This window comes from Ranitomeya variabilis, chromosome 1, assembly GCF_051348905.1.
Source record: "Ranitomeya variabilis isolate aRanVar5 chromosome 1, aRanVar5.hap1, whole genome shotgun sequence".
Lineage (NCBI taxonomy): Eukaryota > Metazoa > Chordata > Amphibia > Anura > Dendrobatidae > Ranitomeya > Ranitomeya variabilis.
In genome coordinates this window covers 918,159,894-918,183,281 of record NC_135232.1, presented here as the reverse complement: position 1 = coordinate 918,183,281, position 23,388 = coordinate 918,159,894, and the positions used below count along the sequence as shown (strand labels likewise).

The 23,388-nt window shown below is 44.5% G+C and overlaps 1 pseudogene; it reads left to right on the top strand.

The window, feature by feature from the left end:
* Nucleotides 1–17,360: 17,360 nt before the first annotated feature.
* LOC143776792 (ras-related protein Rab-33B-like) lies at nucleotides 17,361–19,789 on the top strand (annotated as a pseudogene).
* The last annotated feature ends 3,599 nt before the right edge of the window (nucleotides 19,790–23,388 follow it).

The following is a 23,388-nucleotide window of genomic DNA, read 5'->3' as shown; positions in this document are numbered from 1 at the left end:
ACTGCATATCATTCCATGCTAGTGTAATGTGGAGTGGGGTGGTAGCTGTGGGTGAGGTACTCATCTCTTACACTCCGGCATATAACACAGAGGTGGGGGTTCTGGCTGGGTACGTGGATTTGTGCTGTGGGGGCGCTATATCCTTGCAGGCTGCATGTACAGTGGGGAAAAAAAAAGTATTTAGTCAGCCACCAATCGTGCAGGTTCTCCCACTTAAAAAGATGAGAGAGGCCATGCTGCTTGCCTATTGCAGATTCAGTCTTCCCAGCCTGGTGCAGGGCTACAATTTTGTTTCTGGTGTCCTTCGACAGCTCTTTGGTCTTCACAATAGTGGAGTTTGGAGTGTGACTGTTTGAGGTTGTGGACAGGTGTCTTTAATACTGAACAAGTTCAAACAGGTGCCATTACTACAGGTAATGAGTGGAGGACAGAGGAGCCTCTTAAAGAAGAAGTTACAGGTCTGGGAGAGCCAGAAATCTTGCATGTTTTTAGGTGACCAAATACTTGTTTTCCACCATAATTTGCAAAATAAATCTTGCCACATCAACTGCCAATGTGATTTTCTGGATTTTTCTCATTTTGACTCTCATAGTTGTGGTCTACCTATGATGTCAATTATAGGCCTCTCTCATCTTTTTAAGTGGGAGAACTTGCACAATTGATGGCCGACTAAAAAGATTTTTCCCCACTGTAGAAGCATTGGTTTCAGTCTTTTTCTTTAGCAGCAAAATTAGCAAAGAGCAGTATTAAACTGCTATCCTTGTTTGCAGTGTGTCAAGAATAAAGAAAAAATGGTATCAAGTTGCTGTACTGCAGTATATAACAGACTAATCAATTCACAGTCCCACTGTCTGTGCAGGACAAGTGCAACACCTGCTAGGGCTCTTGGGTACTCGGAGCCAGGTCGGACGGTTCTTAAAGGGGTAGTCACAGCAGCAGTGACCAGGTCTGTGGTCCTGGGCATGTAATTAAAAGGGATAAGTGAATGTTTGTAGGTGATTGTTCATGATGCCACCTGTGGTAGTTGGCTATAGATGGCTGACGCTGCTTAAAGGTACCGCTGGGACTGAGGGTGATGCAGCTAGGATGGTCCTGCTCCCCACAGGTGGAGCGGGGCCCCAGGGCTACCAGAACAGTCTATGAGGGGTTGTGGAAGTTGTGGTGCAGGAATGATTGGAGGACACAGGGACTGTAGTTTCTTTACCTTTAACTGTAGGTGCAGTCCAGAGCACAGGTACAGGTGCTATTGGAGATCCAGGCAGCCTGGAAGCAGTTCAGAATCCCCCCTAGCCAGGTGGGGTTGGAAGACTCCCTACTGCACTGTTCCTTAGGTTCTTGATGCCTTAAGCTCTCTTCAAGTCCCTCTCTCAGTCTGTCCTTTTGGTGGAACACTACCCGCATGGCAGGCAGCTTGAGCCTTTTCCTGATGTCACTCCTTCATGGTGACTCCGGGCTCTCTAGTTTTCTGCTGTGCCTTTGGAGATCAGATGTGGCCAGGAGACCTGCAATCTCCTGTTCTCCGGATTCAGTTGTGGGGCATACAGTTCCTACACAACCATGGACTCTGTTGTCCGGTCTGTTGCGCTCAGTCCTGGGGTGAGCTCAATCGCAGCTCCTAGCTCCTATCCCTGGTTTCTTCTCACTTGCTTCCTCTTTCTTCACTGTCTCTCACTAACTGACTAACCCCGCCTCCAGTCCATAACTTATCAGGGAAGTTCCTCTGAAACTGGGTTAAGAGCTCCACCTTCTGGTCTGGAGTCAGGGAAGTGTTACATGCCAGTGTTACCTATTAAGGGGATCCCTTCTTGCTTCTAGGCATGGCATTACCCCCTGTGAGGGAAGTATTGCCACTGTGGCATCCGGACTCCAGGAGTGCCACACAAGCACCTCCCTATATCACTTGAATATTTATGTGATTGTTCACAGACTGAGGCCATGTGCACACGTTCAGGATTGTTAGCGTTTTTTTCGCGTTTTTTCGCTATAAAAACGTGATAAAAACGCGAAAAAAAACGCTTACATAAGCCTCCTATTATTTACAGGGTATTCCGCATTTTTGGTGCAAATGTTGCGATTTTTTCCGCGAAAAAATCGCATAGCGGAAAAAAAAGCAACATGTTCATTAAAAATGCGGAATTGCAGGGATTCCGCACACCTAGGGGTCCATTGATCTGCTTACTTCCCGCACAGGGCTGTGCACACCATGCGGGAAGTAAGCAGATTATATGCGGTTGGTACCCAGGGTGGAGGAGAGGAGACTCTCCTCCACGCACTGGGCACCATATAAGTGGTCAAAAAATAAGAAATAAAATAATAAACAGTCCTATACTCACCCTCGATGTCTTGCCGCCTCCTCGCACGCTGCCGTTCGGTTTCTGTACCTGGTGTGCGCTGAAGGACCTCGCCGAATGACGTCACTGTCCTGTGATTGGTCGTGAGCGGTCATGTGACCGCTCACGTGACCGTGACGTCACGGGAGGTCCTGTGCGCACAGACCAGCTATACGGAACGGACGCCGGTGAGATGTCTGGGTGAGTATAAGCATTTTTTTATTTTTTTTATTATTTTTAAACATTCTATCTTTTACTATAGATGCTGCATAGGCAGCATCTATAGTAAAAAGTTGGTCACACTTGTCAAACGCTATGTTTGACAAGTGTGACCAACCTGTCAGTCAGTTTTCCAAGCGATGCTACAGATCGCAGGGAAAACTTTAGCATTCTGCAAGCTAATTACGCTTGCAGAATGCTAAAAAAACGCGAAAAAAACGGAAAAAAAACGCAAAAAAAAAAATGCGGATTTCTTGCAGAAAATTTCCGGTTTTCTTCAGGAATTTTCTGCAAGAAATCCGCAACGTGTGCACATACCCTGAGACTATCACTCCTATTTTCAGTGTTTAAGAGATACAGAAATACACCACAATCAGATCTAGCCCATTGTATCCTTTATCTGCAATGAAAAGCTGTGCACTCTGACCTATTATCCAAAGGCTGCAAATCTTAAACCCTTTACCCCAATCTTCATGACCAAGCCAAATTTTACAATTCTAACCAGTGTCACTTTATGAGGTAATAACTTTACTGATACTGAGACTTTTTTTGTTACATATTGTACTTTATTATAGTGGCAAAATTTCTTCGATATGACTTGCATTTATTTGTGAAAAAAAATGAAATTTGCCTAAAATGTTGAAAATTCTGTCAATTCCCAAATTTTTGCCCTGGGAGGCAGTGAGGGGGATCATATGTGAGGGTCTATATGTATCCCCCAAGATGGGCATAGAGGTGTATTGAGGCCGTGGGAGTTCATTGCAGTCACAGGCATAGCTGCAATTGCAATGCAAAATAAAAGTAAATTTGGATCTCAGGAAAGCTATTTACCCAAGGCAGATTTAAGAAATCCCGCCATGGGCTTTTATTTTTGGAGCGGACAACAGAATGGTAGTGGGGCAAACCGCTTCATCCCGGCCAGGTCTATGGCCACAGATTCCTTGTAAAAACCCTGCAGAAAAGGGTTGGGTATGTCAGTCTTGGTTTTAATTTTTCCCACGAAACTTACAAAACCTTTTTTTAGGGATTACATCATATTTAAAGTGACTTTAAGGGGTCTACATGACAGAAAAAAACTCAAGAGTGACATCAGTTTAAAAACTGCACCCCTCAAGGTGCTCAAAACACATTCAAGAAGTTAATTAACCCTTCAGGTGCTTCACAGGAAATTAATCAATGTGAAAGGAAAAAATTAACATTTAACTTTTTTCACAAAAATCTTACTTTACCCAAGGGTAACAGGAGAAAATGGACCACAAAATTTGTTGTACAATTTCTCCTGAGTACACCGATACCCCATATATAGTGAAAATCTACTGTTTGGGCACATGGCAGAGCTCGGAAGTGAGGGTGCACCTTTTGACTGATAAATTGGCTGGAATCGAGAGCGGAAGCCAAGCTGCGGTTGGAGAGCCCCTGATGTGCCTATACAGTGGAACCCCCCACAATTGACCCGATTTTGCAAACTAGACTCCCCAAGGAACTTATCTAGATGTGTGGTTAGCACCTTGAATGCCCCGATGCTTCACAGAAGTTGATAATGTAGAGCCGAGAAAATAAAAAATCAGTTTTTTTCCACAAAAATGATATTTTAGCCCCAAGTTTTATATTTTCACAATGTTAACATGAAAAAATGGACCTTACGTATTGTTGTGCAATTTCTCCTGAGTATGATGATACCCCATATGTTTGGTAAAACCACTGTTTGAGTTTACAGTAGGGCTCAGAAGGAAAATAGAACCGGTTGACTTTTTAAACGCAAAATTTGCTGGAAATGAGAGCGTATACCATATTGCATTTGGAGAGCCACTGATATCCCTAAACAATGGTTACCCACCCACAAGTGACCCTATTTTGGAAACTAGACCCCTCAATGAACTTATTTACATTTATACACAGGCTGATGTCGCACTGATAAGCGGTGTTCTTGCGTATGCCCCTTCTGTAATACACTCAGCACCTCTTTTGCTACCTTCCTTATTTTGTGTATTGAGGGACCTGTTGGTTTGGTACACTATGAGCACTTTCAGTTCTGGAAGTACTTGGGCCTGCTACTTCCTAATCTCCAAAGATTAGGGCCTTGATCACTACCTTCTGGAACTGAAGATACGACGTACCGGTCTGGCCTGCACATTGTGATAGCACAAAAGCGTTATGCATTGCCATCTGTACGATGTGAACGGTCAGCTGGTTGTATCACACCTTGGCTCTTCTCATGTGACTGTACGGCTGGAGGACTTGTTCAGAGAGATCAACTCCCCCCATACTCTTGTTGTACCCCAGTACACAGTGTGGTTTGTGAACCTGTGTAGATGTACCTCATACAGTGCTGGGGGTGCTGCAATCAACATGTATAGTGGTCAAGGACATCTCTCTTGTCCTTGTACTTGACCACCAGTCTGTTGTCGCTACATTGGGCTTTGCTCTCACCCTTTCTGAGCAGCTGCCCAAACAGCGTCTTAGGGAAGCCTATCTGATTTTGCAGGCAGTACCACAGACTGTGGTAGCTTGCGCAGTGAGGGACTTGAAGAGAGGGATGTTGGTATAAAAGTTATCTACATAGAGCTGACAATCTTGATCCATTAGTGGGTGCAGGGCAGGGGGGGTATTCAGATGGTTCAATCCAGGAGTCCTTCCCTTCATAAACCCTAAACTTGTAGGTGTACCCTAAGGTACTCTTACACAGTTTGTAGATGCTAAATCCGTACCTGGCCCTATTGCTGGGCAAGTATTGTCGGAATTTCAGCTTCCCCTTGAAATGGATTAGGGACTCCTCCACACAGATGTTTTTTGGGGCATGTATACTTCAACAAACTTCTTGCTGAAGCGATCAATGACCAGCTGAACTTTGAAAAGACGGTCAAAGTTGGGGTCACCTCGAGGAGGACACTGTGCATTTACGCTTTAATGCAAAAAAATTTTAATGGCTTCAAAATGTTTACTGGTCATGGCCATGCAGAACACTGGAGTGTTGGATGAAAACATCAACACTCCAAAATTGCCAAAATTCTGTCTTCTTTCACTATCCCTATGTGAAAGACCAGACCTCAAAATGTCATAATTTCTACTGCGTCTACAGAAGTCCAGTTAGAAAATTTTGAAAGCCGGTTTTGTGCCAAATATTGCTGGGTGTACAAATTTGTTTGGACCACCATGAAGTTTACAAAATACTCAGAGAAAAATACTTTAAAAAGGTGCATTGCTGTGAGGCTGGTGGTGTCAGATTTGATTCCTGATTGCATTATAATCTTGAGGGGGTGAAGCTCATACGCGGTCAGTAACGGTTGATGCTGGCTCAATTTCTGTCCTGGGATGTCTGCGTGTCGGTTCACCATCACTTGAAGATGGAGAAGGAGGAGGAAAAATAAAAGAAGGTGGGATTCTCTCCCTCACTATTACACTATGTTCCAAATTATTATGCAAATTACATTTTTATCGGATTTTCTTAAATGGTCGGTGCAAATGACAGTCAGTCTAATAAAAGTCATCACTCGTTAGATTATACATCAAATTTTATTGAAGAAACCTCCCAATGATAACAGTATAGTCTCCAAAATGAATAAAAACTCAAAATGCACTGTTCCAAATTATTAGGCACAGTAGAATTTCTAAACATTTGATATGTTTTAAAGAACTGAAAATGCTCATTTGTGGAATTTGTAGCATTAGGAGGTCACATTCACTGAACAGAAAAGCTATTTAACTCCAAAACATCCTAACAGGCCAAGTTACATGTTAACATAGGAGCCCTTCTTTGATATCACCTTCACAATTCTTGCATCCATTGAACTTGTGAGTTTTTGGAAAGTTTCTGCTTATATTTCTTTGCATGAAGTCAGAATAGCCTCCCAGAGCTGCTGTTTTGATGTGAACTGCCTCCCACCCTCATAGATCTTTTGCTTTATGATACTCCAACGGTTCTCTATAGGGTTGAGGTCAGGGGAAGATGGTGGCCACAACCATGAGTTTATCTCCTTTTATACCCATATCAGCCAATGACTCAGAGGTATTCTTTGGAGCATGAGATGGTGCATTGTCATGCATGAAGATGATTTTGCTCCTAAAGGCACTTTTCTGCTTTTTATACCATGGAGGAAAGTTGTTAGTCAGAAACTCTATATACTTTGCAGAGGTCATTTTCACACCTTCATGAACCTTAAAAGGCCCCACCAGCTGTTTCTCCATGATTCCAGCCCAAAACATGACTCCTCCAACTCCATGCTGACGTCGCAGCCTTGTTGGGACATGGTGGCCATCCACTACTCCATCCATCTGGACCATCCAGGGTTGCTCAACACTTATCAGTAAATAAGACTGTTTGGAAATTAGTCTTCATGTATGTGTGGGCCCAATACAACCATTTCTGCTTGTGAACACTGTTTAAGGGTGGTGTTATGGTTCTCAATGGCAAGAGAACATAGCCCAGCAAACATAAGTACTAGCTCTTGGAAGGATGGAAACTAAACTGACCATGAACTAAACCTGCCGCACAACTAACAGTAGCCGGGTAGCGTTGCCTACGTTTTTTATCCCTAGACGCCCAGCGCCGGCCGGAGGACTAACTAATCCTGGCAGAGGAAAATATAGTCCTGGCTCACCTCTAGAGAAATTTCCCCGATAGGCAGACAGAGGCCCCCACATATATTGGCGGTGATTTTAGATGAAATGACAAACGTAGTATGAAAATAGGTTTAGCAAAATTGAGGTCCGCTTACTAGATAGCAGGAAGACAGAAAGGGCACTTTCATGGTCAGCTGAAAACCCTATCAAAAAACCATCCTGAAATTACTTTAAGACTCTAGTATTAACTCATAACATCAGAGTGGCAATTTCAGATCACAAGAGCTTTCCAGACACAGAAACGAAACTACAGCTGTGAACTGGAACAAAATGCAAAAACAAACAAGGACTAAAGTCCAACTTATCTGGGAGTTGTCTAGCAGCAGGAACATGCACAGAAAGGCTTCTGATTACAATGTTGACCGGCATGGAAGTGACAGAGGAGCAAGGTTAAATAGCGACTCCCACATCCTGATGGAAACAGGTGAACAGAGGGGATGATGCACACCAGTTCAATTCCACCAGTGGCCACCGGGGGAGCCCAAAATCCAATTTCACAACAGTACCCCCCCCTCAAGGAGGGGGCACCGAACCCTCACCAGAACCACCAGGGCGATCAGGATGAGCCCTATGAAAGGCACGGACCAGATCGGAGGCATGAACATCAGAGGCAGTCACCCAAGAATTATCCTCCTGACCGTATCCCTTCCATTTGACCAGATACTGGAGTTTCCGTCTGGAAACACGGGAGTCCAAGATTTTTTCCACAACGTACTCCAACTCGACCTCAACCAACACCGGAGCAGGAGGCTCAACGGAAGGCACAACCGGTACCTCATACCTGCGCAACAATGACCGATGAAAAACATTATGAATAGAAAAAGATGCAGGGAGGTCCAAACGGAAGGACACAGGGTTAAGAATCTCCAATATCTTGTACGGGCCGATGAACCGAGGCTTAAACTTAGGAGAAGAAACCCTCATAGGGACAAAACGAGAAGACAACCACACCAAGTCCCCAACACAAAGCCGAGGACCAACCCGACGCCGGCGGTTGGCAAAAAGCTGAGTCTTCTCCTGGGACAACTTCAAATTGTCCACTACCTGCCCCCAAATCTGATGCAACCTCTCCACCACAGCATCCACTCCAGGACAATCCGAAGATTCCACCTGACCAGAAGAAAATCGAGGATGAAACCCCGAATTACAGAAAAAAGGAGACACCAAGGTGGCAGAGCTGGCCCGATTATTGAGGGCAAACTCCGCTAAAGGCAAAAAAGCAACCCAATCATCCTGATCTGCAGACACAAAACACCTCAAATATGTCTCCAAGGTCTGATTCGTCCGCTCGGTCTGGCCATTAGTCTGAGGATGGAAAGCAGACGAGAAAGACAAATCTATGCCCATCCTAGCACAGAATGCTCGCCAAAATCTAGACACGAACTGGGTTCCTCTGTCAGAAACGATATTCTCCGGAATACCATGCAAACGGACCACATTTTGAAAAAACAGAGGAACCAACTCGGAAGAAGAAGGCAACTTAGGCAGGGGAACCAAATGGACCATCTTAGAGAAACGGTCACACACCACCCAGATGACAGACATCTTCTGAGAAACAGGAAGATCCGAAATAAAATCCATCGAGATGTGCGTCCAGGGCCTCTTCGGGATAGGCAAGGGCAACAACAATCCACTAGCCCGAGAAGAACAAGGCTTGGCCCGAGCACAAACGTCACAAGACTGCACAAAGCCTCGCACATCTCGAGACAGGGAAGGCCACCAGAAGGACCTTGCCACCAAATCCCTGGTACCAAAGATTCCAGGATGACCTGTCAACGCAGAAGAATGAACCTCAGAAATGACTTTACTGGTCCAATCATCAGGAACAAACAGTCTACCAGGTGGGCAACGATCAGGTCTATCCGCCTGAAACTCCTGCAAGGCCCGCCGCAGGTCTGGAGAAACGGCAGACAATATCACTCCATCCTTAAGGATACCTGTAGGTTCAGAGTTACCAGGGGAGTCAGGCTCAAAACTCCTAGAAAGGGCATCCGCCTTAACATTCTTAGAACCCGGCAGGTAGGACACCACAAAATTAAACCGAGAGAAAAACAACGACCAGCGCGCCTGTCTAGGATTCAGGCGTCTGGCGGACTCAAGATAAATTAGATTTTTGTGGTCAGTCAATACCACCACCTGATGTCTAGCCCCCTCAAGCCAATGACGCCACTCCTCAAAAGCCCACTTCATGGCCAAAAGCTCCCGATTCCCAACATCATAATTCCGCTCGGCGGGCGAAAATTTACGCGAGAAAAAGGCACAAGGTCTCATCACGGAACAATCGGAACTTCTCTGCGACAAAACTGCCCCAGCTCCGATTTCAGAAGCGTCGACCTCAACCTGAAAAGGAAGAGCAACATCAGGCTGACGCAACACAGGGGCGGAAGAAAAGCGGCGCTTAAGCTCCCGAAAGGCCTCCACAGCAGCAGGGGACCAATCAGCAACATCAGCACCCTTCTTAGTCAAATCAGTCAATGGTTTAACAACATCAGAAAAACCAGCAATAAATCGACGATAAAAGTTAGCAAAGCCCAAAAATTTCTGAAGACTCTTAAGAGAAGAGGGTTGCGTCCAATCACAAATAGCCTGAACCTTGACAGGATCCATCTCGATGGAAGAGGGGGAAAAAATATATCCCAAAAAGGAAATCTTTTGAACCCCAAAAACGCACTTAGAACCCTTCACACACAAGGAATTAGACCGCAAAACCTGAAAAACCCTCCTGACCTGCTGGACATGAGAGTCCCAGTCATCCGAAAAAATCAAAATATCATCCAGATACACAATCATAAATTTATCCAAATAATCACGGAAAATGTCATGCATAAAGGACTGAAAGACTGAAGGGGCATTTGAAAGACCAAAAGGCATCACCAAATACTCAAAGTGGCCCTCGGGCGTATTAAATGCGGTCTTCCACTCATCCCCCTGCTTAATTCGCACCAAATTATACGCCCCACGGAGATCTATCTTAGAGAACCACTTGGCCCCCTTTATGCGAGCAAACAAATCAGTCAGCAGTGGCAACGGATATTGATATTTAACCGTGATTTTATTCAAAAGCCGATAATCAATACACGGTCTCAAAGAGCCATCTTTCTTAGCCACAAAGAAAAAAACGGCTCCTAAGGGAGATGACGAAGGACGAATATGTCCCTTTTCCAAGGACTCCTTTATATATTCTCGCATAGCAGCATGTTCAGGCACAGACAGATTAAATAAACGACCCTTAGGGTATTTACTACCCGGAATCAAATCTATGGCACAATCGCACTCCCGGTGCGGAGGTAATGAACCAAGCTTAGATTCTTCAAAAACGTCACGAAATTCAGTCAAGAATTCAGGAATCTCAGAGGGAATAGATGATGAAATGGAAACCACAGGTACGTCCCCATGTGTCCCCTTACAACCCCAGCTTAACACAGACATAGCTTTCCAGTCAAGGACTGGGTTATGAGATTGCAGCCATGGCAATCCAAGCACCAACACATCATGTAGGTTATACAGCACAAGAAAGCGAATAATCTCCTGATGATCCGGATTAATCCGCATAGTTACTTGTGTCCAGTATTGTGGTTTATTACTAGCCAATGGGGTGGAGTCAATCCCCTTCAGGGGTATAGGAGTTTCAAGAGGCTCCAAATCATACCCACAGCGTTTGGCAAAGGACCAATCCATAAGACTCAAAGCGGCGCCAGAGTCGACATAGGCATCCGCGGTAATAGATGATAAAGAACAAATCAGGGTCACAGATAGAATAAACTTAGACTGTAAAGTGCCAATTGAAACAGACTTATCAAGCTTCTTAGTACGCTTAGAGCATGCTGATATAACATGAGTTGAATCACCGCAATAGAAGCACAACCCATTTTTTCGTCTTAAATTCTGCCGTTCACTTCTGGACAGAATTCTATCACATTGCATATTCTCTGGCGTCTTCTCAGTAGACACCGCCAAATGGTGCACAGGTTTGCGCTCCCGCAGACGCCTATCGATCTGGATAGCCACTGTCATGGACTTATTCAGACCCGCAGGCACAGGGAACCCCACCATAACATCCTTAATGGCATCAGAGAGACCCTCTCTGAAATTCGCCGCCAGGGCGCACTCATTCCACTGAGTAAGCACAGCCCATTTACGGAATTTCTGGCAGTATATTTCAGCTTCGTCTTGCCCCTGAGATAGGGACATCAAGGCCTTTTCCGCCTGAAGCTCTAACTGAGGTTCCTCATAAAGCAACCCCAAGGCCAGAAAAAACGCATCCACATTGAGCAACGCAGGATCCCCTGGAGCCAATGCAAAAGCCCAATCCTGAGGGTCGCCCCAGAGCAAGGAAATCACAATCCTGACCTGCTGAGCAGGATCTCCAGCAGAGCGAGATTTCAGGGACAAAAACAACTTGCAATTATTTTTAAAATTTTGAAAGCAAGATCTATTCCCCGAGAAAAATTCAGGCAAAGGAATTCTAGGTTCAGATATAGGAACATGAACAACAAAATCTTGTAAATTTTGAACTTTCGTGGTGAGATTATTCAAACCTGCAGCTAAACTCTGAATATCCATTTTAAACAGGTGAACACAGAGCCATTCCAGGATTAGAAGGAGAGAGAGAGAGAGAAAGGCTGCAATATAGGCAGACTTGCAAGAGATTCAATTACAAGCACACTCAGAACTGAAGGGAAGGGGAAAAAAAAAAAAAAAAAAAATCTTCAGCAGACTTCTCTTTTCTCTCCTTTCTCTGTCAATTAATTTAACCCTTTTTGGCCGGTCAAACTGTTATGGTTCTCAATGGCAAGAGAACATAGCCCAGCAAACATAAGTACTAGCTCTTGGAAGGATGGAAACTAAACTGACCATGAACTAAACCTGCCGCACAACTAACAGTAGCCGGGTAGCGTTGCCTACGTTTTTTATCCCTAGACGCCCAGCGCCGGCCGGAGGACTAACTAATCCTGGCAGAGGAAAATATAGTCCTGGCTCACCTCTAGAGAAATTTCCCCGATAGGCAGACAGAGGCCCCCACATATATTGGCGGTGATTTTAGATGAAATGACAAACGTAGTATGAAAATAGGTTTAGCAAAATTGAGGTCCGCTTACTAGATAGCAGGAAGACAGAAAGGGCACTTTCATGGTCAGCTGAAAACCCTATCAAAAAACCATCCTGAAATTACTTTAAGACTCTAGTATTAACTCATAACATCAGAGTGGCAATTTCAGATCACAAGAGCTTTCCAGACACAGAAACGAAACTACAGCTGTGAACTGGAACAAAATGCAAAAACAAACAAGGACTAAAGTCCAACTTATCTGGGAGTTGTCTAGCAGCAGGAACATGCACAGAAAGGCTTCTGATTACAATGTTGACCGGCATGGAAGTGACAGAGGAGCAAGGTTAAATAGCGACTCCCACATCCTGATGGAAACAGGTGAACAGAGGGGATGATGCACACCAGTTCAATTCCACCAGTGGCCACCGGGGGAGCCCAAAATCCAATTTCACAACAGGGTGGCCGAATAGTAGGTTTATGCACCACAGCAAGCCTTTGAAGGAGCCTACACCTTGAGATTCGAGGGACTCCAGAGGCACCAGCAGCTTTAAATATCTATTTGCTGCTTTGTAATGGCTTTTTAGCAGCTGCTCTCTTAATCTGATGAACTTGCCTGGCAGAAATCTTCCTCATTATGCCTTTATCAGCACAAACAGATCTGTGCTCAGATACAGCCACAAATCTCTTAACAGTACAATGATCACGCTTAAGTTTTTGGTAAATTTCTAATGTTTTCATCCCTTCACCAAAGCATTGCCCTATTTGATGCTTTTCAGCAGCAGAGAGATCCTTTTTCTTTCCCATGTTACTTGAAAACTGTGACCTGCTTAATAAAGTGGAACATCATTTTTAAGTAGATTTCCTTTAATTAGAATCATCTGGAAAACCAATTATCCCATGTGTTTAAGATTGATTTCAGTGATCCATTGAGCCATGAGACACAATACCATCCACGAGTTTATTTGAAAAACAAAACAATTAAATCTTTATGACGCTTAAATCCAATTTGCATAATAATTTGGAACACAGTGTAGTGACGGAGGCAAGGAAGGCCTCCTCTGCTGAATACAGTGATTGGGACTAGTGGAACATTTTTTATGTATGTGTTGTTTGTGTGCGTACCAAATTTTATTCAGATGTGTGTGAATGCTTGGTATAAACTTTTTTATTTAAAAGAGAAAAAAAAGAAGAAAAGAATCTTAAAGAGAACCTGTCACCCCCAAAATTGAAGGTGAGCTGAGCCCACCAGCATCAGGGGCTTATCTACAGCATTCTGTAATGCTGTAGATAAGCCCCCGATGTATCCTGAACGATGAGAAAAAGAGGTTAGATTATACTCACCCAGGGGCGGTCCCGCTGCTGTCCGGACCAATGGGCGCCGCGGTCCAGTCCAGTGCCTCCCATCTTCTTACGATGACGTCCTCTTCTTGTCTTCACGCTGCGACTCGGGTGCAGGCGTACTTTGAGCAAAGTACTGCAGTGCGCAGGCCCTGGGAAAGGTCAGAGAGGCCCGGCGCCTGCGTACTGCAGTACTTTGCTCTGCCCTCAACAGGGCAGACAAAGTATGCCTGCACCCGAGCCACAGCATGAAGACAAGAAGAGGACATCATTGTAAGAAGATGGGAGGCCCCAGACCGGACCGCGACGCCCATCGGATCGGACCGCTCGCCCAGGTGAGTATAATCTAACCTCTTTTTCTCATCTTTCAGGATACATCAGGGGCTTATCTACAGCATTACAGAATGCTGTAGATAAGCCTCTGATGCCTGTGGGCTTAGCTCACCTTCAATTTTGGGGGTGACAGGTTCCCTTTAAAAGAAAAAGATAAAAATAAAAAAGCAACAACCGGAGGTTGATCACAGATGTAAGTCAGTAATCAGCGCTCAACAGCTGTAGGATGGATGCACGGATGATTTTTTTTTCTCCACGTACTGACATTAACCCTGATTGTCACGGGTTTACCACATCAGAGAGGAGCCAGAAGACCACAGATTCTCGTTTCTCCTACTCCTGCACTGATTAGAAGCACTTCACCTTCATATTAAGCTGTGTAAATTTCTTTTAGCAGTGCCGGGTTAACCTGCTCTGTTGAGAGCTCCTGGAAACTTTCCTGTATTAAGGCTCTCAGCTTTGCATTGTTAGTCACTATCATCTCCTATATAAACTATGTCCTGGCTAGCACTCAGTGTCAGAGGTGGATTATGCTGCATGGCTGGAAGCTGTTGTTGGTTATTATTGGAGAAGGCATTTGGTAGATTTGTCTGTGACTGTTGCTAGGTTTTGAGTGTGTGATAATTCCCTTTATTCTTCTACTTTGGTTTAACCACATCCTCCAATCTCCGTTGTTTACCTCTGTTGTTTATGTGTGTATATTTGTATGATTTTTATTTTCCTTTATCCCTGTTCATATTATCTTGTTAGTCTGGTTTGTGTGTTACTATACACTACTACTCCCCTCTTCCCTGGATAGGCGAAGAGTAGAGACTGAAGGCGGATTCAGGAGCTAAGGCAAGGTACTTGGTCCCGGCGTCCTCACCATCAGAAGTAATCCAGGGAACAGGGTAAGCTAGGGTGCCTCTAGCATTAGGGACAGGGAAGATGCCCCTGGTCTGGGGACACCCAACAACAGAGTTGTGACACTGACTAAATTCAGTAAAAAATATTGTAGCAGACGACGATTACTATGGCATAGTTTTACTGTCCCTAATCTAAATTATTTTCATATTCTTTTTTCACAAAGAAAACACCAACAACCGAAGGTTAGTCACTAATGTGCATCAGTGATCAGCGCTCGACGGCTGTAGAATGCACGCACGGATGTTATTCTTCTTTTCAAGTACTGACACTAACTCAATTCAGTAAAAAATACTGTAGTAGACAATAGTGTTGAGCATTCCGATACTGCAAATATCGGGTATCGGCCGATATTCACTGTATCGGAATTCCGATACCGAGTTCCGATACTTTTGCGATATCGGATACCAGAATCGGAAGTTCCTATAGTGAAATTATGCACTATAATGGAGTGTGGGCGGTGCGTGGGCGGAGACTGCGTGTGTGTGTGCGGGTGGGGTCTGTGCGTGACCGTGGGGGGTCTGTATGTGCCTGCCGGGGCTCTGTGCGGGCTGCCGGGGGTCTGTGCAGGCACGCACAGAGCACCGGCAGCCCCGCACAGAACCCCGGCAGCCCCGCACAGAGCCCTGGCACCCCCTCCACAGAGCCCCGACTGCCCGCACAGAGCCCCAGCAGCCCGCACAGAGCCCCAGCAGGCACGCACAGAGCCCTGGAAGCCCGCACAGAGCCCCGGCAGCCTGCACAGAGCCCTGGCAGCCCGCACAGAGCCCCGGCAGCCCGCACAGAGCCCCGGCAGGCCCACACAGAGCCCCGGCAGCCTGCACAGAGCCCCAGCAGCCCGCACAGAGCCCCGGCAGGCACGCACAGTCCCCCGACAGCCCGCACAGATCCCTGAGAGGCCCGTACAGATCCCCGGCAGGCCCGCACAGACCCCGCCCGCACACACAGACATGCACAGTGTCCGCCCACGCACCACCCACACTCTTCCCCCCTCCGGAACAGGAAGGACAAGGACAGAAAGGGCTTATTTACATTCCGATATTTGTGTCCCATTGACTTGCATTGGTATCGGGTATCGTTATCGGTGATATCCGATATTTTTGGGATATCGGCCGATCCAATCCGATACCGATACTTCTGGATATCGGAAGGTATCGCTCAACACTAGTAGACAACGATTACTATGTTATATTTTTACTTTTCCTATTCTAAATTAATTTTTTATTTTGTTTTCACAAAAAAATGGAGGTTAATCACTGGCTCACGGATGATTCCATTTTACTGTGCTGACACTAGCCCTATCTCAATTCAGTAAAAAATACTGTAGTAGATGACGATTACTACAGTATATTTTTACTGTCCCTAATCTAAATGATTTTTTACTCAAATCTTACTTCACAAAAGAAGAGTACAACAACTGGAGGCTGATTAGTGATTTTCCTCACAGACCAGTGCTCGATGGCTGTAGGACGCACACATGGATGTGGTGCAAAAAGGGGATATATAATGCATGAGTACTATTCAGTGGAGTGCCTCTCATCAACGGCTCGGTGGCCGTAGGACGCACACACGGAGTGGTGCAAAGGGGGGTAAAAAATAGCTAGAGAAATAAATAGTTGCGGAAAACAGGAAGCACGAGTGCTGATCAATGATTTGCATCACCGAGCAACGCTCGGCAGCTGCTGGACGCACAATCAAAGGTGGTGCAAAGGTGTGGAGAGAAAAATGGACAAGGACAAAAAAAGTCCTTGAAAACAGTGACCACAGACGTTACTCAGTGATTTGAATCACTGATCAATGCTTGGTGGCTACAGGATGCACAAAAAAGAAAAAACTGCTAAAAATCGAGCAATCAAGTACTGATCAGCAATCAGGTACTGATTAAGGCTTTGCCGCAGGAGGGGGTATGGGGGAAAATGGGGGAAAAATAGGAGAGAGGAATTGGGGTGGATTAGGAAAGGCAAGGATCAGGAAGGGATCATGAACTCTTCTTCTTTCTTCTCCAGCAGCAGCAGGAGTAGGAGTACGAATGGTCAGGCTTCAAAAATCAGTGGTACCACAAGACCCAGCATGACACATAGAATTACACAGTGAGGTCTGATGCCATCTATGCGCTCTGACTGGTGCGATTGATGTCATCATTGATTGCACCAATCAGAGCTGGCCTTGTTGACTCCATGGTTGCTAGGCTCCAGCCTATGATAGGTATTCTTACAGCACCGATTGTAGGCAGAACATCAGTATTTCAATAACAGCAATTGTAGTTTTGGGGGAGCAATAACTCCATGGGCCGTCCAGCAAGATGACAGCGGCACTTTAATGCAATCACTGCGACTGGAGGCAGTAATAGTGACAAAGCACATTCCTGAGGAGCGAGTAAATGCCAAAGAAGCTGGCCACTCCGCACTAGAAGAAGCTGTGGCAGCGGGGGCCAGCAGTGGAGAGGGACGCCTGTTACTGCTTCTTTCCACCTTACACATCCATCCCATGGTGAGTGGTTCTCCAGTCATGCCTGCTATTTCTTGGAGATACAAAGCAGTCCCGCTAGCGTTTATTTGTGGGTAAATATGTCTTCTGCTACTGGTGGAAACAGAGAACCAGAATCATCTTTGGGAGCTAGTATCAACAGCACGTGCTCCTATGAATCGACCCAGGCCCAGATTTTTAAGATCATTGTGATTGGTGATTCTAATGTGGTAAATATGAGAGATAGGGACGTGTGCACTACTATCAATGGTGCCAAGGTAGGTTCCCACACCATATGTTACTAATTGAAAGAACCCGGCACTCAACTTAATGCTGTGAGAGGTTTATTGTAGTACCAAAAAAACGTTTCGGTCCTAGTTCAGGACCTTCATCAGTTATGTTCTAGTAGGTGATTCTATTAGATATTATGTCAAAGAACACAATGTAAATTTCATCAATGAGTAGCTTTTAAGTACCTGTACATGGGGTTAGGGTAGGCTTGTGAGTCGGTGTCGAGATGAGCAGTGGATACCGCGTCTAGGCACGCACTCAATCGCCGCATAAGCCTACCATAACCCCATGTACGGCTACTTAAAAGCCACTCTTTGACGCAATTTACATTGTGCTCTTTGAAACAATATCTAATACAATCGCCTACTAGTATGTAACTGATGAAGATCCTGAACTAGGACCGAAACGTTTTTTGGTACTGCAATAAACCTCTCACAGCATTAAGTTGAGTGCCGGGTTCAATCTAATGTGGTAAAGACCTGCCTGATGTACTGCTTCTGCACCAACTATTTCCCTGAACAGATAGAGGTATGGACTTTGGGGAGAGGTGTGTAGAAATAGATAGAGAAAGAATAAACATTCAGTTATGGGACACAGCTGGACAGGAGTGCTTTTGGAAGAGCATGGTGCAGTACTACTATAGGAATGTACATGCTGTGGTTTTTTGTGTATGATATCACTAACATGGCAAGTTTCCAGAGTGTACCAGTCTAGATAGAGAACTGCAAGTGGCATTTACTTACCAATGATGTTCAGCAAATTCTAGTTGAAAATAAATGTGACCTAAAGGACTCCATTCAAGTACCCACTGACTTGGCTTAATAATTTGCTGATTTATACAGCATGCTAATGTTTGAAACCTCTGCCAAGAATACCAATAACCATGTTGAAGCTATATTCATGACACTAGTGCACAAGCTCAAGAGTCATATGGATCGCCCCCAGCAGGGCGTGGGGTACTCGGTACCGGGTCCTTCGGTTCTCAGCGGGGATGTCACGGTGGCTGACCCAGTCCGTGGCCCTCAGGGCTGTCCAGTAAAAGAGATAGACTTTATGGGAATAGGAAAGGTCTTTAAAGGGGAAGTGTTCGTGACGCCACCTGTGGTATTTGGTCAGGGTGACCGACGCTGCTTAGGGGTCCGCTGGGGTGATGTTATGGCAGCTAGATGGTGTACCTTCCCACAGGTGAAGTGTATCCCCAGAGTGTAGATGGTGGATGGTGTGAGGCGCAGTGAATAACGAGGACACAAGGTTGCAGTCTCTTTACCTTTACTGAAGGCTTCAGTGTCCTCAGTCCAGGGCACTGGATCACAGGGTAGGCAGAGTCTGGCCGGTCTGAAGGCAAATCCAGAGTCTCCTTATCCAGGTGGAATGCAATAGCCTTCCTATGCGCACAGTAAAACAGTAGGTCCTCACTTGCTTAAGCTCTAATAAGGTCCTGACTGTTATTACTCTTCTCTCTCTGTTCCCCATGGTCGGATAGAACAAAACCCGTATGACTGATGGCCTGAGGCTTGTTTATAGGGACCCTAGAGACTCCCCGACCCCCACAAGTTGCCACCATGTCTTCTTAGGTATTAAGGTCTGGCAGCCAACTTGGAATTGACTGTCCTACCAGTCTCTGAAGCAAGGCATAGAACACTTTACTCCCTCAGTATTCTGGCTACCGGAACACGCACCAGAAGGATGCCGCTTCTCTTCGGTCACTATCCTCTCTGGTATCCACTTGTTGCTATGCCTTCGTTTCTCACTCACTGCAATACACTTCCTTTCAATGTCTCTTTCTTTGGATGCTGCTGCACATGGGGCAGGTGCAGCTCCATGGACCCTCATCTTCCACAGACTGCAGTCTGGATCTGGCTGGAACCCACTCCAGCCAGCTTCTGCAAAACTCCATCGGGATCTGACTGTCTGGGTGAAGCCCAGTCAGCTTCTGTCTAACTTCCTAACCAACCCACCAGTTTTACCTATCTGTGAGGAGTGGCCTAGTGGATAGAACCTTTGCTCCCCCTGGTGGACTGGAGTGTGAAGTGTGTTGTGTGTGGTTGTGATACCTGGACAGAAGATCTCCTTTATTGCCTTCAGACGTAATATCGCTCCCCCTGGTGGAAGAACAACATTACTGCAACGACCAGGACTCTGGGGCCCTGCACATAAGCCACTGGTTTTGAGACAGCCTCCAGATAATACAGTAGAGATAAATTCTGGAGCTAAAACATCTTTTAAATGCGGTTGCTAGATTTGAGTTTTATGATAGCGGTAAGGCACGATGGAGAAGTTTGTGATGATTACACCTTGTTGGATTAGTATCAGGCTATAGTCTGTAGCATCTGGCAATAATATGGCCACATAATGGTGATATTATTTAATCTTAGTATTATGATTTTGTGGAAAAAAAAAAAGAAGGCCAGCTCACCAGTCCTCGAGAGAAGCACGGAACTCAGTCTTGATGCGCCATACAAACCATGAAAGAAAAAGCAAATGTTCCAGCTTTATGTAGATAAAATATAAATCTTTAATCCAAAAATGTTAAAAGATACATGCTCCTCGGACCTCACCATAACCCCATGAGGATTTTTTCTGTTAACTCACAATTTTTTCTCTTTTGACCGTGATTATTATTTACAGCACACAGGTGTGGCGATGGGGGCTAAATTTTTGCCATCTTTAGCCAATCTGGTTATGGCTTTTTGGGAGTATCAATATTTGTTCACCACTTCTAATAGTTTTTTACCTTTTATTTCATGGTATGGCAGATTCATCAATGATACACTCATACATATTTGGAGAAGCGATGTATCTGCCATACAGGATTTCATCATTTACATTAACAGCAATAAATACAACATTAAATTTACTTTTGTTCATGAAATTTCCAAAATTACTTTCTTTTACTTAGAACTTTCAGGAGTTGCCAATCAATTGATTTCCACACAGACTTTTTCCAAACCATTAGCAGGTAACACCATTCTCCACGCGAACAGTAGCCATCCAAAACACACGGTGCAATCGATTCTGGTTGGAGAATTTACAAAATTGAAATGCAACTGTAATGATAATGTTGCTCTTGAACATGATTTGATCAAGTCATGCACTAAGTTTAAACAGCGTGGCTATCCCAACTGGATGTTAAACAGAGCTCTAAATATTGTGTCCAAAAAGAAACACAAAGATCTTATCACACCACCTGTTAGCAGCAATGTTGCTACCAATGTCAGCAATGGCCATTGTGGGGATAAACTGTTTGGATGTTTACAGTACAGCCTGCAATTCAATGACATTAAAAGCATAATTCATAAGTCCTTAACAATTTTGTATGAGGATCCTATTCTTGCTAAAATTCTTCAGAATGGCTGCAACATTGTTGCTAGAAAAGCTCCCACTTTAGGCAATATTCTCTCACCCAGTACATTCACTTCAGACAGACCGCAAACAACGTGGTTAAAGTGTAAAGGCAGCTTCAAATGCAATACAACCAATTGCTCCACATGTAGACATATGATTGCAACCAAGTCCTTTCATAATTATAACAGCACAAATTCATTTTATATACAAGAATTTATTAATTGCAACACTCGCAATGTTGTATACAAAATTGATTGTGCTGCATGCAACAAATCTTATATAGGTTGCACTATCCGCAAATTAAAAAACCGTATTACGGAACATTTATATGATATTTCTAATACAAGAAACAATAATCGTAACATATCTTCTGCTGCGAAACATTTTATTGATTATCATTCACGGGATACTTCATCTTTTCGTGTTACAGGTTGGGAGAGAATTAAAAAACCATATCGAGGTGGGGACATTAATAGACTTTTGCTTACATGGGAAGCTTATTGGATTTTCATTTTGGGCACACGTTTTCCTGAAGGTCTAAATCGTAGAAATGAAATAATGTTTCATTATTAGGATCCGCCTTATTGCAGCATTTGTACAATTTTGTAAAGTTTTGTTATTTATTTAATTTATCTTTAGTTTTATATTTCACATATTTTTTTTTTTTTTCTGTTTCGTTGTCACCGGATATTCAGGACCTTTTGACCATGTGATTTGTATGGATCTTTTCGATTGGTGTATGGGTCCTTTTATACCGGTTTGTGTTTAGGATCGATGAGCTTGGTTAAAGACTGCGGTTGCAGTCGAAATGCGAGCTATCCTCACGGGGTTATGGTGAGGTCCGAGGAGCATGTATCTTTTTAAATTTTTGGATTAAAGATTTATATTTTATCTACATAAAGCTGGAACATTTGCTTTTTCTTTCATTGTGATTTTGTAGCGCCTGTGTCCCTGCACGCTTCTTTCCTCTTCGGCTTGGACGCCGGGTCACTCACAGTTTGCAGATCCCTGTGCACTGTGTTTAGGCTGTGCTCTCCCTCTTAAAGGAACAGCGCACACTGTCCTAAATTGTCCCTGGCCAGTGGTTGGGAGACACTTATTATTTTAGGCACCTCCACCTGATGGTATGTGTATGAGCAACGTGGTCACTCTGCCTTGTTTCATGCTTGCTAGTTCTCAGTTCCAACTCAATCTGCCAGTTCCTGTTTGTCCATGCACGTCCCTACGTGTCCCTGCTTATAACTTTCTTCCCCTACCTGCTGCTTGTTACTGTATTCTAGTTCTCAGTTCCCCTGAATATTCCTGCACCTGTCAGTCACTGCCTGTATACCTGTAGTACCTGCCTGCATCTGCCAGTGCCTGCCTGTATAGCAGCCGTACCAGCCTGCACTTGCCAGTAGCTGCCTGCATATCAGTTGTACCTGTGTGCACCTGCCATTCCTGTATTTCTACCGTGTCTGCCTGTAACAGCTGAACTTTCCTTCTGGGCTTTTCTAACTTCCTGCCCTTTGCAGGACAACTGCTATGTGCCCGAGGTCCATCCTGGTGTAGCACTTGGTGTCCATCTGGAGCCAAGTCAAGCTGCACCATCAGGGGCTCTAGTGAAGAGTCAAGTGTTCACCTAGTTACACCCTTCCAAGTTCTCCTCAAACCACAGAAAAGTGGTTCCACACTTCCATTATAGCTAGCATTGGACTTTATATATATATGTTTTTATACAATTACAATATGTAAGTATTATCCAGTCACTATGTGGCAGAAAGTTTTGTTTTTTAGGTTCTGCTAATGTTGGATGTGCGCTATAATCTGTTACTGAACTTACAAAATAACAATACATCACTGTTCTATTTCCTCCAAAATGGCACTAAATGGTACATAGCCCACATACCAATTACACCAATTATGCATTAATAATTCATATATAGTGATAGTGCCATTAGTATAACAGCAAAGGGACTGCAAATAAAGAATAGTGACCCATTTCACCCGCCAGTATAAAATGCACATAAAAACAACATATTTGATAGTGCTCCTATATACCTCTAAAAATGAGATCTATAAACCAACCTCAATGCTGCACCAATTAACAGAATAGCTATCATATGGCTTCTATAAAAAATTTCAATATAGGCAAAAAGGGATGAGCCGGCAAGAGAGCGCACTGTCAGTGCGCATTGTAAAGAGAGGGCGCTGGATATGGTCTAAACTGATGCATATATTGTATCACAATATTCTCAACACCAACGCGTGCCGATGAAGTGATAATATCAGTGACAACACAACAAAGGAAGTAATATAAATGTGCTGTGTGACATCATTAAAGCAGTGGTATTGTGTCTAAAGTGTGACTCTCAACCTTCCTGGGATACGCTTGACAAGCTGCAAGAAACAACACACGACTTGTGGGAGATTTTAGACTTTGCCAATTCCACAACCAACCTTACCTGACGGTTGACATTGATTATATTAATGTGGGAGTTTGCCCCTCCCTTT